Source organism: Lepus europaeus, chromosome 12 (assembly GCF_033115175.1).
Source record: "Lepus europaeus isolate LE1 chromosome 12, mLepTim1.pri, whole genome shotgun sequence".
In the NCBI taxonomy this organism is placed as follows: domain Eukaryota; kingdom Metazoa; phylum Chordata; class Mammalia; order Lagomorpha; family Leporidae; genus Lepus; species Lepus europaeus.
In genome coordinates, this window is record NC_084838.1 from 79,631,960 (window position 1) to 79,651,932 (window position 19,973).

Genomic DNA, 19,973 nt, shown 5'->3' on the forward strand with positions numbered 1-19,973 from the left:
GTGCTGGTAAAGCCACTGGCTGCATTGCCAGTTTCCTATAGGGGTACTTGTTTGAGTCCCAGCTACTCCACTTTGGGTGCAGCTCCCTGCTAATGGCCTGCAAAAAACAATGGAAGATGGCCCAAGTATTTGGGCCTCTGCCAACCATATGAGAGATGCAGATGAAGTTCCTGGCTTTGGCTTGGCTCAGCCCTGACTATTGTGGCCATCTGGGGAATGAACCAGAGGTTGGAAAGTCTCTCCCTCTCTCTCTGAATTTGTTTCTGTAACTGACCTTCAAATAAATAAATCTTACCAAGTTAAAAAAAAAAAATTGGGCTTGTCTATTAACTTCTTGGATAATATAAAATTGAAAAAGAATAAGAGATTGTTTTGCCTTTTTTTCTTCAAGTTTTAATTTTTTAAAATTTTATTTTATTTTATTGAAAGGCACTTTCAGCCCCAGCCAGGAGCCATTGCTGGCATGTGGGGAATGAATCAGCAATAGGAGTTCTCTCTCTCATTTTCTTTCACTTTCTCCTCAAAATTAAAAGGAGTATAGCTCAGTGAACATAACAACGTTTCATAGATTTGAGAAGAATATAGTCTTTGGGAAGGAGCTAGATTTCAGCCATTATTTATGAGCCACTCAATAATGACACAGAGGAACTCCGAATAACTTCAGCATCCATCATTATTTCCTTTGAAGGAGGTTCATATTCTGGGGAAACAAACTCCCTGAAATATGGTGCTTTCTGTTTTATTTCACCAGATGGGTGGAAGGATGGTCCAAATCAACTTTGTGCAGCTTTCCAAACAAGATCAGAGAATGAAGAAAATTGCTTTGTTAGTTGCTGTTTATGGACTCATAAAGACCACTTTGTGAGGTGGGTCTGAAAGAAAGGGGCACTGACACCCAAAGGTTACTTGTAGCTTCTCTTCTATTTCAGCTCCTCCCATTCAAAATGGCTTCTCTTCCCCAACCATTTCCTGGCTAGGAGGTTAAGCAAGGTGCTCCTTTTTGATCAGACTTTAGGAAGAGAGAATGAAAATAAAGGATTCCTGTAATTAGTTTTAACCAGACGCTTCTAAAGCCTCTAGCAACTATAAGACCCCATGAAAAAAAGTTTTCTTAGTGGTTTTCTGTTAATATACCTGAATAACTCATTGGGTACTTTACAAAGAGTAAAGGTTTATTTGGCTTATGGTTCTGGAGGCTGGGAGATTTGAGGGGCCACACTGGGGGAGGGTGTTTTTACAGGTGGGGGTGCTCTGCAGAGTCCAAAGGTGGCACAGGTATTATTACATGATGAGTGGATTCATCCAAGAAACAAAGCCCAAGTGGCCTTTATAACAGACCTACTCTCGAGAGAACATATTGACTCATTAATCCATGAATGAATGAATGAACTTATGAAAGCAGAGTTCCTTGATCTAATCACCTCTTTGGCCCCTCCTCCCATATTCTCACAATGAAGATTAAATTTCAACGTGAGTTTTAGAGGGGACAAACTACATCCAAACCACAGTAAGTGCTTATTTAAATGAATAATTTTATCATTCATTTAATGCTTTAAAAATTCATTCTTTTGTAGTCACTGACCTTATAATTAAAGTATAATTTTAAAAGATGCTAAGCCAGAAATTTAAATTAATTTAAAAAACTGGAAACTAGTACGATGATGCAACATCATAAAGATTAAAGGAATTGTATGAATTGTGTACTGTTAATATTCAGCATTCAGTAGTTACTTTGTGCCTTTATATACTTTATCTCTAATCCTGACAATAGTCCTTTGAAGAGGTGGTGATTATTCCCTTTTCCAGAGGTAGAGCTGAGGTAAGGGAAATAAATAGCACATATGAAATCAGATAGTTGTTATCCAAGAATGAAGTCAAATCCAGGTCAGTCTGACTCCCCTAGTAGAGTTTTTTCTAATGCAAGTGTCTTTTCTAAATCACTGATGGTTGCAGTTTTTGACTTGGATTGAAACCTCGATGGTTCTCTTTGTCTTCCATCCACCACAGAATCTTGTAAACTGCATCTGTAATATTCAGGTTCTGTGCTAACACTGTGAAAGGATTCACTCACAAAGCAGTCCATTCCAATTTCCCCAAATTTGTGATGAGAGAATTAATCTAGGTTATTTCCATTCCAGTCATGTACCATCGCATAATGACCTTCTGGTCAACGACAGACTGCATTATCTGTGGTCCCATAAGATTATACTGAAGGAAAAAGTTTTCTATTGCCTAGTGACATTGTAGCCATCATAATGTCATAGTGCAGTGCATTAGTCACATGTTTATGGTGATGCTGGTACATACAAAGCTATCGTACTGCCAGTCATAAAAGTATAGCACATACAATTATGTACAGTACATAATGCATGATAATAAATGGCTGTGCTACAGGTTTGATATTTACTATTTCATGCCTTTTATCATTAGAGTGCACTTATAAAAAAAAAGTGTTTACAGTAAAGCAGTAAGATTGCCATGATATGCTGGTAGCCTCCTCATAGATCTGATTTTTACCATGTCTCTTGCTTGCCTTGTTTTCCCTTTGATTTAATCTCAAGTTGTTTTGTTCATGATGACTCTAGGAGGCATACATGTATGTATGTACATACAGCTTAGAATTGTAGTACAATCTGGTGTTCACACAATGATGCAATTGCCTAACAAAGCATTTCTCAGAACATAACTCTTGTTAAGCAGTGCATGCTTGTATTTAGTTTGCAAAGACCTCAGAAAAAGGAAACCTTTATGTTCCATCTATACTGGTTAAAAATAGTTAAGAGCAGCAGTTATTTAGTACAGTGATTAAGATCCATTTGGGATGCTTGCAACCTATATTGGAGTGCATAGGTTCAAGTCCTGACTCTGCTTGAGATTCCAGGTTCCTGCTAATGTGCATCCTGGGAAGAAGGAAGTGATGGCTCAAGTACTTGGGTCCCAGATGCCCACATAAGAGAACTAGAAAGAGTTTCAGGCTGCTGGCTTCAGCCTGCTCAGCCCTGGCTGTTGCAAGCATTTGGGGTATGGATCTACAAATGGAAGATCTGTGTGTTTTTCTATGTTTCTCTATCTTTCAAATAAAATGAAAAAAATTAAAGAACAACTAACAAATTTTAAAACTCATTGTTCAACAGTGAGACTATTTGTTTCCATCTGTACTTGAATGTAATTTTGTGAACATTTTACCATGGTCAATTCCCATTATCAGGTAGTGAATTATATGAGTATGCCTCATCTATAGCAATTAGATATTTTGGTCCTCATGATAAAAGGAGGGATCTTGAGGGTTGAGGAGAAAGGAGGATGAACAATACAACAACAAAATAATTCTTGGCAGAAAGTCCTTCCTATATGTCTTTTATTATGTTATTTTCAAATTTCAAAGTATTACTGGTATATGAATATATTCTTTTTGTAAAAATTTCAAGCAACACATGACGTTGACATCAAAGTAAATCTCTTTAAACTACCTCTAACCTATTCTCTTTTCCCAGAGATAATCCTTAGGTGTTTATTGTTTATCCTTTCAAGTCTGCTCTGTATAGTCACATGTATATGTGTCTATTCAACCAGATATCTTTGTGATTTGGTTTGCATGCATGAGATTTTGCTACATGTATTGATGTATTGTTCTACAACAGTATGCCTTTGGGATCTTTTTATGTCAGTGAATATAAATCTATCTTATTCATTTTAACAGATTGCAGAATGTGAGTGTAACATAATTATATTAATCATTATCCTACTGATGGATATTTAGTTTGTTTGCATTTCTTAGCAATTATAAAAAATGTTGATGAAAACAGTTACTTATCTTGAAAATGCAAAGTATATTAATACTAATTATTTGCATTTCAAAAACATTTTCACTTGGGCTTGCTTATGCTCAAATACTACTCCTTGTGGGTAGAATTAATTTTTAAGAAGGAAAATAAATCTTATTGGCTTAACTGAGCATAATTTTAAATTTTATTTCTTTTTCTGTCTCTGTCTTTCTGTACCCTTTCTTCCTTCCCTCCCTTCCTTCCACTCTCTCCTTTTCTAAAGATAGATAATACATGCAAGGTATTTAAGATTCACTGAAGAGAGAATCAACCACACAGTAGAGAAGTCCTGCATCATTTCTCCCCTAACCATAAGCTAAAGATCATAATAACAATAGGAAACACTTGTGAAACACTGATGAGGCACAAGGCTTTCTTATCAGCACTTTATATAAATATGTATAAATTTAGTTCTCATAGGAGAATTAGAAAATAGATGTGATGATTATTGCCACTTGCTAATGTGGAAACAGTCAGGGATTATTCTGATAGCAGAAAAGCAATAGTACCTCCACATACTATACCTCAAAGGACTGGACCATGAAGCTTACTTACCTTTGTGTGGTAAAAAGGAGCACAGCAGCTCCATCAAAAGCCCATTCAGCCACCTCCTATTGTCCATGGCTCCCAGTGAAAAATTGCTTCATGCTGTATGGGAATCCTAGTTAGGGATTTTTTTTTTTTTTTGAAAGGTAGCACTGTTCTTATTTAGTGTCGTGGGAAATTTTAGGTGACTTCTTACACATAAAATCAAAGTGATCCAAAATTCCCAAAGTAACAAGGCAGGAAATAATAACTCTACCACCCAAAAACACTGGGTAGATCCCTTATCTAGGAGGGGTGGGACTCAACTTCATATCTCCTGTGATGGATGCAGAGAGATAAGAGCTGTGGCTGTTGTGGAAACTGGGAAGCTGAGCCCTCCAACCCCCTGAGGGGTCATTAATCAGTAGATCTTGAAGAAAAAAAAAAAAAGGCTGGCTTAGCAAAGGAACCCAGGAACCCAAGAGCCCAGGAGGGGAAGATCCCACATCATTCAGTTCAGTTGCCTCTGGCCTTCAACACTGCATGCAGCTCCAGTGGGCTCCCAGTGTGGATGAGGCTGCACCTCACTGAGCCTCATTCACCTGAACCTCACTCACACAGGGCACTCAGGGCACTCAGGTGCTCAGCATGGCTATGGGCAGACGGGCTCTCTCCTCCATAGAGCCGGCTGAAGCTTTTCCTGGATGACCCCGTGCTCCTGAGCGCTCAAGCACAGTTATCATTAGCTGAATGACCTCCAAGTCCTCTACTCCATGAGGTGCAGCAATGGTCCACGCTGAAGTTTTGCCGAGTGGTAGCTAGACACCTTGAAGTCAGTTGTCCCTCATTCTCCAGAGTTCCTAAGTGGCATTTTGAGCATGGGAATTCACCTTCCCAGTCAGATGTCCCTCCTCCAGTGGTGACAGAGCCTGGTAGTCCTGGCAGAATGTTCTGGACCAGCCACCCCTCACAGCTAGGGTGATTGAGCTCTTTGTGTCACTTGGGACTTTCCCAGTTTTAGCATTGAAAATCCTGTGTTCCAGTTAAAACTTGAATCCCAAACAAAGTTGGCCACCATAGTCTAAGTAGTGTTTGTTTGGAGTAAAGGTAGGGGGAGGTAGCTGTATCTCATGGTCATCAAAGAACATTGTCAAGACCTTCATTGTGAGATATTCATGTGATTATCTTTTGATTCCAGCCTTATAGTAAGGTCAAGGCTGCTGACTTTTCCTCTCCACAGGGTCACTAGGGTACTCCCTGTAGGATAGGAAAAGATTGAAAGAAGAAACGTATCTCCTAGTTTACACTGGGACCTAACCATACATTCCTAGACAGCAAATATTGGGCTTTTTGGCTTTTAGTGTCAGACATTTTAAGTGCAATGTCCTGTCTTTATCCATAATAGACATAAAACATATTCTTGTCTCAACTACAGCCAGTAATCCAAACTACTGCATTATCAGTGTTGTACAGATTTAGAGCTGGTGTATTTGTATATGTGTACGTTATCTGGAAATAACTTTACTACATCAAGCATGAAATGTCCCTTTAAGATAAAGTTTTAAACAGCAAAATTGTACTTTTTCTTGAACAGTTGGATAATCTTGACATACAGTATGATATTTAGAGTTGTGAATAGAACTGCTTTTCTTTTTTTAAACTCAGTCACAAATTGTAAAGTAGATCAGAAAATCAAGAATCAATCATGTTTTTAAGCAGATGGTAGGTGCCAAGAGAGGGAACCATGGGACCAAGGCCATCTTACAGAAGGAAACACAAGACATAGGCCTGTTTGCTAAAAGTTTATACACCTCGTCTTGAAAACAATCTCATTTAAAAAATACTCTGAGAAATAATGCTAAAAATAGCCTGCTCTCAGAAATACAAATTTAAGAGTAAACCAGTTTTCACCTCGCAAGGCCAGTTTAACTCTGAAATTGTGCTGAACGCAGCCTTGAGGAGCTGAGTGAGTGATGTCATTGGCCAAAACTACAACGAAAGTCCTGTAAAGCTCAGAGCTACAGTGCAAGGCCATTGATTTAGCAACAATTTGTTTCTTTTCTGATTTAAAACAAAAAGTGATTTCTATGCCCCAGGAATCTAATCTGTTAGTGGCACTGATCCTTTCCCCATCATAATTTTCCTTGGAACCTGCCCCATACTATGTAATCTGAACAATAAGAACATCACAGACTGGCTCTGGGAATGTGGTAGGAGATGTGGCCCTGAAAACACTGGGGATACTTTGTCCCCAAGGCAGAGGATTCTAGGGAAGGAGACAGAAGGTCCGTAAGAGATGGGGATGTTCTGAACTGGAATCAGACACACAAATTACAAAATTTGCCACCTAAGGCATCTTGATGGTAGAATTAAGAAATTAGGAATACTTTCATATGTTGCTTTTTTTTTTTTAAGATTTTATTTATTTGAGAGGCAGAGTTATAGACAGAGAGAGGGAGAGACAGCGGGGCTGAGCTGAAGCCAGGAGCCAGGAACTTCTTCTGGGTCTCCCACATGGGTTCAGGGGCCTAAGCACTTGGGTCATCTTCCACTGCTTTCCCAGGCCCTAAGTAGAGAGCTGGGTTGGAAGGGGAGCAACTGAGACACGAACTGACTTCTATGTGGGATGCCTGCACTGCAGATGTAGGCTTAGCCTACTGCACCACAGTGCCAGACCCTGTTGCTTACTATTTGTCAGAAGAATGGGCTGATTCTGTTCAATACATACACATACTTATTGAGCATCTACTATATTGCTCCCTGCTGGCCCCTGGAGATCAGTGTTGAGGGTGATCTGACTTTTTCCCTATGGGAGCTTATGCCTGACTGAATTTATTTCCTACTCTTCTTACCTCTGCTTACTCTGTTCTTGACACTTGGGCATCTTTGATCTTTATCAAACATGCTGAACACTCTTGCTTCCTCATTTTTGAACTTAACTGTTTCTTTAGTTAGAACTGCCTTGGTCTCAGATATCTCATTTAATTTATTACTGCTTAGAGCTCTCTTGCAGGAATACCTTCCTTCACCTGCCATGTAAAAGAAGATGCACTCACATGTATGGTTGAACCTCAGTATATACAGAGGACTGATTGTAGGAATTCCCACAGATACTAAATACTGCAATGCTCAAGTCCCTTAATATAAAATGGCATAGTATTTACATAGGACCTACCCAGTTCTCATATATACTCTAAATCATCTCTAGATTACTTATAATATCTAATACAATATAAATGCTATATAAATAATTGTTATATTTATTGTTTAAGGAATAATGCCCAAAAACATACATGTTAAATGCATATACATTTTCTTTTGTTTTAAGAATATTTTCTTTCTTTTTTTTTGTTTTAAAGAATATTTTCTTTCTTTTTTTTTAAACGATTTTATTTTATTTTTTAAATTTATTTGAGAGGTAGAGTTACAGACAGTGAGAGGGAGAGAGAGACAGAAAAGTCTTCCGTCTGCTGGTTCATTCCCTAGATGGCCACAACAGCCAGAGCTTTGCCGATCTGAAGCCAGGAGCCAGGAGCTTCTTCCAGTCTCCCATGTGGGTGCAGGGACCCAAGGACTTGAACCATCTTCCAGTGCTTTCCCTGGCGATAGCAGAGAGCTGGATTGGAAGAGGAGCAGCCGGGACTAGAACCGTGCCTATATAGGATGCTGGCGCCACAGGCAGAGGATTAACCTACTGAGCTGCACCACCAGCCCCAAAGAATATTTTCTATCTGAGAATAGATTGAATTCAAATTGTTGATTGAATCTGCAGATGCAGAACCCATGAATACAGAGGGTGACCATATACAAATACCCTTTCACTATTCTCTTATTCTACTTTATTTTTCTTCATATTTATTTTTATCACATCAAAAAATTGTGTTTAGTGGCTTCCTCCACAGTTATGTGAGCTCCATGAAAGCAAAAAATTTGTCTCTTATTTATTGCTGTGTCTTTGGTGTCTAGAATAGTGCCTGGCATATTGTAGATATTTAGTGAGTAATTGTGGAAAAATTGAATGAACAAAGTGCTGAAATAGACTGATCCACTATTCACAGAAGGTTGGTTTAACTCAATGTTTTTATGCTCCTAAATCATGAAGATCATGAATCAGATTCTAAGTGACCTCAGAAATCTTCAAAGTCAGTAGTTTTATTCTGTGTCCAGCAGAGCACTTACAGCATGAGCGAGGGTAAAAGATCAGGTTTCCATTTCTCTTCAACCTCCTATCCTCTTTCCTCCTTCAAATACAACTCTGCTTTTAGAAGTTTTGTATGTAAGCACTGGACTTTCTCAGAAGATATCTTTTAAAGATAGTGTTCCCTCAGCTAAACAACAAACAAATACCAAAATAAAAAAAAAGAAAACAAATATTTTAAGGATTTAAGGTGAAGGGTGCTAATTATTTGACCTATATGTGAGAATCAACTCCAGAGTCTTCCAAAAGCTCAACTTATTCCAATACAGAATCAGGTGGGGATCACAAAAGAAAGGAGGAGTTTATTGTATAACTCTCAGAAAAATACGATGTAAGAAAATGACCATCCTAATCACTTTATATTTGTTACAAAAGTTGAATAAAATACAAGTCTTTGTTAAAATATGCAAGAGCTCCCCTGAAAAATGCTTGTTTTTAGAAGTCATATTGGCATGAATAGCAGGAAAACTATTAGAAAAACAACAACACCTTAGATTTTAAACAGTAAAAAATTGTTTGGATTCTTCCCAGTTGTCCACTGCTGACTGCTAAAATGAACAGCTGTGAGCTCTGTGCTCAGAGTTTTCACATAGCCTACATGTCCTTGGAGGAATCCTACAGTTGTCATTTAAACAAGTATATCTTTTTTTTTTTTTTTTTTTTTTTTTTTTTTTTTGACAGGCAGAGTTAGATGGTGAGAGAGAGAGACAGAGAGAAAAGTCTTCCTTCCATTGGTTCACCCCCCGAAATGGCCGCTACGGCTGGAGCTACGCTGATCCGAAGCCAGGAGCTAGGTACTTCCTCCTGGTCTCCCATGCGGGTGTAGGGCCCAAGCACTTGGGCCATCCTCCACTACCTTCCTGGGCTACAGCAGAGAGTTGGACTGGAAGAGGAGCAACCGGGACTAGAACCTGGAGTACCAGCGCCGCAGGTGGAGGATTAGCCTAGCGAGCTGCAGCACCGGCCACAGGTATATCTTTGTCATGTTGGGGGAGTCATCTAATTTAATTCTGTTGGAGTGGTGTGACATCGGGTTTGAACTAGGCAATTGGAAGCATTTAGTATGGTTTGGAGCATAGGAGAGATTAAGGCCCTCCCTGCTCTTGGTTTCTATATCCTGTTTGGTTCCTGATAGTAGGTTGTATAGAAGAAGAGCATAAGTTTTGGAGACCCAGAGGTGGATTGCTATGGTTTGAAAAGGATTTGTTTCATGAACTCATGCAGTTATTTAAACCTCAAAGTCTCAAGTTAATGGTACTGAGTGCAGAAACTTTTTTTTTTAATTTAAGATTTTATTTATTTATTTGAGAGGCAGAGTTACAGACAGAAAGAGAGAAAGACAGAGAGAAAGGTCTTCCATCTGCTGGTTCACTTTCTGAAGTGCTGTAGGAGCCTGGGCTGGGCCAGGCCAAAGCCAGGAGTCAGGAACTTCTGGATTTCGCACATGGGTGCAAGGCCCAAGCACTTTGGCCATTTTCTGCTGCTTTCCCAGGTACATTAGCAGGGAGCTGAATTGGAGCTTTAGCAGCTGGGATTCAAAACAGCACCCATAAGGGATGCCAACACTGCTGGCAGAGGCCTACTATGCCACAGCTCTGGCCCCTGGAAACATATTCCAATTATGGAATCCAGGAGGTGGGCTTAGAAGGGGTCATGGGGTATGTGTACCTGGAAGGCAGTTCTCATGAGAGTGTTGGTTATAAAGCCTGAATTTGGGGGCTGTCGCTGTGGTGCAGCGGGTTAATGCCCTGGCCTGAAGCGCCGGCATCCCATATAGGCGCCAGTTCAAGACCTGGCTACTCCACTTCTGATCTAGCTCTCTGCTATGGCCTGGGGAAGCAGTAGAAGATGGCCCAAGTCCTTGGGCCCCTGCACCCATGAGGGAAACCCAGAAGAAGCTCCTGGATCGGTGAAGTTCCAGCTATTGTGGCCAACTGGGGAGTGAACCATCAGTTGGAAGACCTCTCTATCTCTCTCTCTCTGCTACTCTTTCTCTCTCTGTGCAACTCTGACTTTCAAATAAATAAATAAATCTTTTTTTAAAAAAAATGCCTGAATTTGGTCCAGTGTCTCTGTCTGTCTCTCTCACTCCCTCCATTTTTTCCTTGTTTTACATGTGCTTTGCTATGACCATTCACTGCCTTCACCAGATACCTAACCAATGGTGCCACCTAGTCTTGGACTTGAAACTCTGAAACCGTGGGTCAAAATAAGCTTCTTTCCTTTATAAATAGTTTTTCTTGGGTATTTTCTTATAGTAAGGAGAAGCTGACTGATAGAGTTTCCTTGAATATAGAATAACCTGAACATATACTTAGTGTCAGCACTTGGATGAGGGGAATGTTTGCATCAGCCACATCTTTAGCAATTGTGTGTGCTTAGAATGGTGCTAAGTACCATAGGGGAATTGAAAAAAAAGAAAGAAAGATTATCTCCACAATCATGTTCTTTTCTTCTTCTTCTTTTTTTTAAGACCTAACACTTATCTCATTTATTTGAAAGCCAGAGTGACACAGAGAAGGAGAGATGGAAAGAAAGAAATCTTCCATTTGCTGATTCACTCCCCAGATGGCCTCAATGGCAAAGGCTGGGCTGGGCCAGGCCAATACTAGGAGGCTTGAACTCCATCAGATTCTCCCACATGGGTGGCAGGGGCCCAAATACCTGGGCCGTTTTCTGCTGCTTTCCCAGGTGCATTAGCAGGAAGCTGGACTGGAAGCTGAGCTGGGAATTCCATCCAGTTTTTCTACATGGATAGCAGGGGCCCAAGCACTTGGGATTCTAACAGGCATTCTGATATGGGATGTGGGTATCGCAAAGGGTGGCTCAATCCACTGCACCAAAATGCTTATCACTCTAAGAACCTATTTCTTGCAAGAGTGTTACTTATTTAAGCTTAGTTTAGCCTGGTTTCTCTGTGCTTCCTGGCATACCATGTGATCTACCATGTCCACCTGCTCCTCTATTGCCAGCCTCTACCAGATGCCAGACTAATGGGGCCCTCTTATTTTGAACTGTGAACCTCCAAACTATAAACTGAAAGAAACGTTTTCTTCCCCAGAAATTCCTTTTAGGTATTTTAAAATAATGAAAAGATGACTAACACAAAATGTAAATGTTTCTTTTTCCCCCAGAAGAATTCTGTTGTTTTCTTGCACAAAATCTACCCTGGAGAATACACTTATTTGGAGAGTGTACTTTATTTTCTATTTGCTTCGCAATCTATAAAGTTCTTTCATGTATATTATTTCTTTTTAGCCTGGTAACAGTGGTAAAATATATGTATTATCATTATGCTTGTAGGTGAGAAACTTGTGACTCAGAAAACTTTACTAATTCAACCAAAGTTAGGGAGAAAACAAAGGCAAAGCCAAGCCTCAAACCGAGGTTGGCTGCTGCCAAAGCCAGTGTCCTCTCTTGTATACCTCAGCTGCCATCTGCAACCTGGCTGGGTTTTTACTTTATTTCTTGTGTTCCTCTTCAGTCAGGAATAGCTTGAAAGTGTATTTTAAAAATAAAATCACTTAGATTATTTTCACTTTTCAATATGCTGTATCTGGGTACATTGTTGTGGTGATGTAATGAAGGAAGAGGTGTCATATAAGGCTCTATGTGTGTACTTCTAAGATGTTTTTATCCTGAATTGTGTTATTGAGGCTCAGTGAATTGAATTTCTTTATTGCTGCTCTCATGCCATTAATGTACTCATAGGAAACATTCTGACAAGAAAAGCCACTTGTCTTTAAAATACATTTTAGGGGGGCTGGCATTGTGGTATAATGAATAAAAGCCACTGCCTGAGCTGCCAGCATCCCGTATGGGTAACAGTTAGTGTTCTGGCGGCTGTGTTTCTGGTCCAGCTCCCTGCTGATGGCCTAGGAAAAGTGGCAGAGGATGGTCTATGTACTTGGGCCCTGGCCACCCGTGTGGGAGACCCAGATGAAGTTCCTGGCTCGTGGCTCAGCCCTTGCTGTTGTAGCTTCTTGGGGAGTGAATCAGAGGGTGGAAGATATCTCTCTCTCTCTCTCTCTCTGTAACTCTGACTTTCAAGTAAATAAATAAATATTTTTAAAAAATTAAATGCCTTCTAAATTCATAGTGTTAGCTTCTAGTTCAAGATGGCAAGTACCTTATTTTTTCATCCCCAGGACTAATTTAAAATATCTGAAGAATAAAAAAAGACAAGTCCCATGACAATGAAAAGAATTGTAGGTGTTTATGAGCAGATGAGAAGGATAACAGAGGAAGAAGAGGATGAAGCAACACCCCAGGATATGAGAGAAGGGGTCTGCGAGGATTGAAGTCACTAAGTTGCCTTGAAGAGCCCCAGAGAATCTTTGGATTTGGGGATAAACATTAGTTCAAGATGTGGAATAGTCAGCTTGTAGGAGTGATACAAAGATGAAACACTTGTTATAACGAGAAGAGAATTTTTAAATAAATAGTTTGCCCAGAGATAAAGGGAGATCTTCAAGTTCAAAGGATCCACAAGAACAACGTACAATAAAAGAAAATGGACCCATACGTAGGAAATTCATTGTGAGATCTCTGAAATCCAAAAAGTTAAAATGAGAATTTATATCCATGTATCTTTATTTTAAGATACACACCAGTAATTTGAGAATGAAAGATATTGCGGGGTTGGGTAGTAAAGAACTTAACCTTCTCCTGATGAAGTCTGGCTTTTGTCTTAAGCTTCTGGGAGGTCATCTTGAAAGCCCTGGAATGCAGTGCCTTCAGGAGTATCTGATTCCAGGCTTTGGCTACCCAGTCAGTGAAGTGTGATTTAGGGTAGAGTTTTGATCCACTCAAAAAATGTGATTTAGGGTGGAGGCTCTGTGCCAAACATACATTAACAGTGTGACTTGGGGTAGGGTATTTGGATTATTTCTTGAGGAGCTGGAAGCTAGAGACTGAAATTAACCAAGTGAGCAATCAGTTGGGTCCATTTAGTGGAATCTCAACAGAAGCTCTGAACATGAAGGCTCTGTTGTACTTCCCTGATTGGCAATAGTCTGTGTTTATTGTCAGTCATCAGTGCTAGAAAATGACATGTTCTGACTTCCTGGGAACAGGACAGTGGAAGCTCTGCCTTTAGTACTTCCTCAGACTCTGCTCTATGCACTTCCCTTGCTGATTTAAATCCATATCTTTTTGCCACAGTAAAAATTATGTATGAGCTCATAGAGTTCTATCAGTGTTTCTAGCAAATTATCAAAGCTGAAGATGGTTTGGAGAACCCCCTAAACTTGCAACTGATGTCACAAAATGAGGGTGGTCTCATGTGGGCTATGTTCCTTCTAACTTCACAGTTGCCTCACTCTTCTCAGGGACATGCAAACAGTGGTACTAGTTTAGGGGTATAATGAAGCAGGCTGACAGTTGTTCAATAGACCAAGAAGGAAATTAGCCTGAGGACAGAGATCAGCAGATTTACAGAATAGTTCCCAGGAAAAGAATAGGATATATTTTAGACAATAGCTGCTGCTAACGAGGAAATATAAGATATTAGGATATGATGGAAAAAACCTACACATCTTTACAAGGTAAAAAAGATAACCAGAAATTCTAGCTAAATCAAAACACTACCAGAATGTCATGTTCCAAATATGAAATAAATTAAGATGATGGTTATTTTCAGCAACTGGTAAGATACAAAAGGGGAGAATCCATTTAACCGTGGTATATATTCTTTTGGGAGGCACAAGGATTCTGAGATCGTAAACATAGGCAAGGAAACATAGTTGTTTTTTTTTTTTGTTTGTTTGTTTTTTTTTTTTTTAATTTTTTGACAGGCAGAGTGGACAGTGAGAGAGAGAGACAGAGAGAAAGGTCTTCCTTTGCCGTTGGTTCACCCTCCAATGGCCACCGCGGCAGGCACGCTGCGGCCAGCGCACTGCGCTGATGCTGATCCGATGGCAGGAGCCAGGTGCTTTTCCTGGTCTCCATGGGGTGCAGGGCCCAAGGACTTGGGCCATCCTCCACTGCACTCCCTGGCCACAGCAGAGAGCTGGCCTGGAAGAGGGGCAGCCGAGACAGAACCGGCGCCCCGACTGGGACTAGAACCCGGTGTGCCGGCGCCGCAAGGCGGAGGATTAGCCTAGTGAGCCACGGCGCCGGCCGGAAACATAGTTATTAACACTTTCTGGCCCAGTGATGAATAATCTGTTGAATAGTCATAATAATTTGAATAGCCAAAATAATTTATTGGTCACCAACTTTAAAAATAAACCTATGACTAATCCTGGAGGAATTAATCATGATTGAGAACAGAATACTAACATTCTCAGCTTTGATCATGTTAAAATAAAACTCAATTGACAGATTTGGTGTATGGGAGGGGAAAGGAATGGTAAAGGTGCAAATACCCTCATTATACAAATTGAGGAGTCAAGAAATGTGTTGAAAATTTATATAAGAATTAAACGGTGCTGACAAAAAGTGTCCCTGCTGTGTGGTACAAAACAGGGTGTTCTATCCAGAATGAAAAGCAACTCATTTCAAAATGTAAACACAAATATCAATTACAGGTAAATTGTAGCCAATTTAAATATGAAAGAATAAGGATTTAGCAAATAACATTTATGTGCTCTATATGAGGGGATGGTTTTCTAAACATATTGAACAATAAGAAGCACTGACTTGTTAGTATTGATTGATTAGGATTGATACATTTAATTTTAGTAAAATTAAGGACATTAAGAACAAATTACTAAAAAGTTAAGACACAGATTTGGAGGTATTTGAAATATAGATTTAATTGATATTTGTCACAGCCAACAAGGGCCAATATCCAGAACTCATACAACTTGAAGAAAATATAACCTGCTAGAAGAATGGACAGACTCAAGAGCCACCTCAAAATAGGATATATCATTAAGCATAATGGGCTGAATCTCTTTAGTCACCAGAGAAGTGAAAATGAAATCTGCCCAGATATACAAACTATTCTATTCCCATGAAAGGCTACCACCTAAAAAGACTGAAAATACCAAGAATTGCCAAGAATGTGGAGCAACTGGAACTCGGACCTTATTTATGGGAATGGAAAAGTAGTTTGATTTGGAAAGTAATTTTTTTTTCTATTATAATAGACACTGTACCTTGTGACCTAGCAATTTCCCTCTTAGATATATGCCTCAAACAAATATATGTCCATGTATACTAGGAGACATGGGTAAAAAAGTTTATAACAGCTTTATTCATAAAAGCCTAAACCCTGGAATAACAACAGTAAAAAAGATCCATCAAAAGGAGAATTTATAAGTTGTGGGATGGTTCTACAGTAGAATTCTTTTTTTTTTTTTTTTAAGATTTATTTATTTATTTGAAAGTCGGAGTTACACAGAGAAGGAAGAAGAGGCAGAGAGAGAAAGAGAAATTTTCCATCCACTGGTTCAGTCCCCAACTGGCTGCAACGCCAGGGGTTTTTCCAGGTCTCCCATGCAGGTGCAGGGGCCCAAGGATTTGGGCTATCTTCCACTGCTTTCCCAAGTCATAGCAGAGAGCTGGATTGGAAGTGGAGCAGCCAGACCTGAACTGGCACTCATATGGGATACTGGCACCCATGTGAGATACTGGCACCGCAGGAGGTGGCTTTACTGGCTATGCCACAGCATAAGCCCCTGCAATGGAATTCTATGTAGCAGGGAATAAGAATGAATTACAACTGAAAGCTACATTATGAGTGAATGTTACCAATGTAATATTAAGAATAGATTGAGGCAAAAGAATGCATAATGATTCCATTTATGTAACGTTCAAGAACAGGAAAAACTGTAGTGTTGAGTGATACATTTTTGGATGGCAAAAATATAAGGAAAAATAAAGAAGTGGTAACTACAAAAGTCAGGGGAGCTTGCATTTAATGAAAAGGGAGTGAGCCATGTATGCCCTTTCGGGGCTGGCTCTCCCCTGCTTCACCTGAGTAGCCATTATAGAGAGGCTTGCTCTAGAACACATCCATGCTTTATGTATTTTTTAGATGTGTAATGATTTCACACATCAAAAAGGTGGAAAAAACTAAAACCAGTGGACAAAAACTAAAAATAGTACTATGACTGCTAAAAATTGAGATATGTACAAGGAGTCAAGTAATGAAGTTTTTCTGTTCTATAGTCACAGAAAGGTAATAAGAAAATTCCAAATTGATACACATATTATTCAGAAATAAGAGCCAAAACAAACTATGAAATCATGTTTTCTATAACTTCTTTTGAAGATAATGTATACTTATACATTGTATAGTAAAGAAAAATAATCATTCTATTTGCGTTTTTTATTTAAAAAATCTCATATATATCCCAGCATATAAGCAGATTTGTTAGCTGAATTAACTTAGTTTGAGGAGTTTAAATTTTTGAGTATGATTTTGCATTACTGTATATTTATTCAAACTTTTGTATATCAGTAAACAGTCAAAAAATTGTTTCTTTTCTTTGTGACTCTTCACCATACCTTTGAAAACTTTTGAGAAGAATACAAATGAAGAAGTTCCAGATTTTTGTTTCAATAACATAATCTCACTTATTATACAATTATTTAGAACTGTGATGAGGAGAAGAATTAAATTTATTATTTTAAGTTGACCTTTTATCTCTTCTGACCTAATTACATTTTAAAGTCATTGGTATTAATAAATGACAAAAAGTCTAACAGCTTTCATAAACCTCTATTACCACCTCCCAAAACACAAGCAGAGGAATCTTTATGTTTCTACAAAACATTATGGTCTCTCACAAGAACTAATATAAGGAAACAATCTTATCATTTGCCACTTCAAAGGAATTGCAGTGTATTTAGGTGGATGTGTAGCATTTAATATCAGACACATTATTTAGCCAATGGCTTAATTTAAGTGAATGTTGATCCCATTGCCAAAGTATACAAGAGAAAAGTTACTTTCCAAATAGGTAGGAAATGTATTTTTAATTTCTTTCTCTGCATTTACTTTTTTAAGTTGATTTTTTTTGTTTGTTTGTTTTTTAAGATTTATTTATTTGAAAGTCAGAGTTAGAGAGTCAGAGAGAGAGGTCTCCATCCACTGGTTCATTCCCAAAATGGCCTCTATGGCCAAAGCTGGCCTGACCTGAAGCTAGGAGCCAATAGCTTTTTCTGAGTCTCCCACTTGGGTGCAGAGACCAAAGTATTTGGATTATCTCCTGCTTCTTTCCCAGGTGCATTAGTAGTGGGGTGGATCAGAAGTGGAGCAGCCAAGAACTGAAATCAGCCCCCATGTGGAATGCTGGCATTGCAGGAGGCGGCTTAACCAAGTATGCCACAACACTGGCCCCGGTTGATGGTTTTAAAAACAGAAGTAGATTGGGGTGGTCATGTGATACAATGGTTAAGTCATCATTTGTGTGTTTGCATCCCAAATGGGAAGTCCCAAGCTGGGACTTCTGCTTGCTTTGAATTGAATCTGCTTTCAATCCAGCTTTCTGCTAATATACAATCTGGGAAACAGCAGATGGTGGGTCAAGTTCTTGGGTCTAGTGTCACTCATGTGGGAGATTCAGGTTGAGTTCCAGGCCCCGCCCTGGCTGTTGTGAACATTTTGGGAGTGAACTAGCAAGTGGAATATTTCTGTACCTTTCTTTTTCTCTGACTTTCAAATAAGAAGAAAAAAAAAAAGTACACAAGGTTTTTTTTTTAAGAAACGAAGCAAGAAAAAGGAATGCTAGTTTTGTTTGTTTGTTTGTTTGTTTGTTTTTTGGTCAGGCAGAGTTAGACAGTGAGAGAGAGAGACAAAGAGAAAGGTCTTCCTTCTGTTGGTTCACTCCCCTAATGGCTGCCACAGCCGGCGCTGTGCCAATCCAAAGCAAGGAGCTGGGTTACTTTCTCCTGGTCTCCCATGCAGTTGCAGGGACCCAAGCACTTGGACCATCTTCTGCTGCCCTCCCGGGCCACAGCAGAGAGCTGGACTGGAAGAGGAGCAACCAGGACTAGTATCTGGCACCCCAACTGGGACTAGAACCTGGGGTGCCGGCGCCGCAGATGGAGGATTAACCTAGTGAGCCATGGCGCTGCTAATTTTGATTCCAAAAGACATTATTTTTAAAAAAAAAAAAAAAAACCTTTTAAAAAAGATAGTGAGAAATAGGCAAACATTCTTCCAATATTAAAAGAAAAGGAATTTGAAAGTTGAAGTTTTACCCTACTAAGTTAACTTCTAAAAATATAATGGATTAAACTCTTGGACGGTGTTGCCATAAAATTTATGATGGAATTATAAATTTTTATAAAGGAGAAAAAACTTCTTGTTCCAACTCAGTAGTTCTTTTTCACTTTTTAGCTAACATAGAAAAATAAATATGACTGATTGTTCTGAAGAATCTGTTGTCCCAAGACAATTAAGTAGAAAATCAATCAATTATTCTTATAAATCAAAAGTTTTATTTTTATATTTTATTGTGTACTTTAAACTTCTCTTTAGAGAATTATGTTGAGACATCTGGATTCCTTTGACATTAGATTTTAGTACTATTTTGGTTTCATTTTGATTGTTAACTGTCTGCTTTTAATATCTCAGTACTTTTGAGTGTTGACAATAAAAAGCATGAAATCACCCACTGCACTCATTTACAACATGGACAGGAGCCACCTAAATGTCCACTCTTACTTCTGGCAGGTTATACTGTCTCTAGTTTTGTGTTGTGTTTTGGCTTGGTGGGCTCACCTCTGCCCTTGTTCACATTCAATCCACGTTTCTGAAGCATGATCACTGCAGTCCACCTATGCTAAAAAATCATTGATTAGGTCTTCTTTCACCCAGAAGGTTGCATTTCAGGTATGGGATTTCAAAAATGACTAGTCATATGGCATAAAGGTCAACCAATCTGTTTTTAAAACAGGGTTGACTACCAACCAACTGTAGGCACTGAGTTCAATGTACAAGAGTATACTTTGCTCCAAAATCAGTTTTGAGTCATCTGCTCTATCTGTTTGGACCCCTGTTGACAGTACATCTTGAGCCTTCCCATGTAGCAATGCTGTTTGGTAAATAGCATGGGTAAGGAAAGGACAACTTGATCTTGGCTGACAAAATGTGTGCCTTATGTATGATAATGGGATGTTTTGTAAAATCTTGAGCAACTATTTAAAATGCGTGTGTGTGTGTGTATTTGGAGAGGATGTGAGTGTGCTTGTGCCTGCACTTCATGTGATATGTAATGATTCATATTCTAAGAGGGTATGTTTGTCTCTTAAATTGCTGATAGCCAGGCCAGCCTTTCAGAAATGGGACATTTCGTGAGCTAATTTGGATAAGCAGCCTATGTTTTCAGACCAGGAAGCTGTAACACCTTGTCTAGGCGGTGCTGCCAGTTTTCTGTAGATATCCCTATTTAGTAAAGAATTTAAAAAAAAGCCAGATGTTTTCATTAGTCTGTTTTTCATATAAGCTTGTATATTAATGTCAGTTTAAA

At 39.1% G+C, this 19,973-nt stretch overlaps 1 protein-coding gene across 1 annotated transcript in view; it reads left to right on the forward strand.

Moving 5' to 3' along the window:
- Positions 1 to 19,973, forward strand: part of TMC1 (transmembrane channel like 1) — a 539,504-nt gene that overhangs the window by 9,103 nt on the left and 510,428 nt on the right. Inside the window, exons 2-3 of the mRNA XM_062208413.1 lie at positions 752 to 866; positions 9,229 to 9,517. The gene's annotated coding sequence lies outside the window, so the exon portion shown is untranslated. The remainder of the gene's footprint in view (positions 1 to 751; positions 867 to 9,228; positions 9,518 to 19,973) is intronic.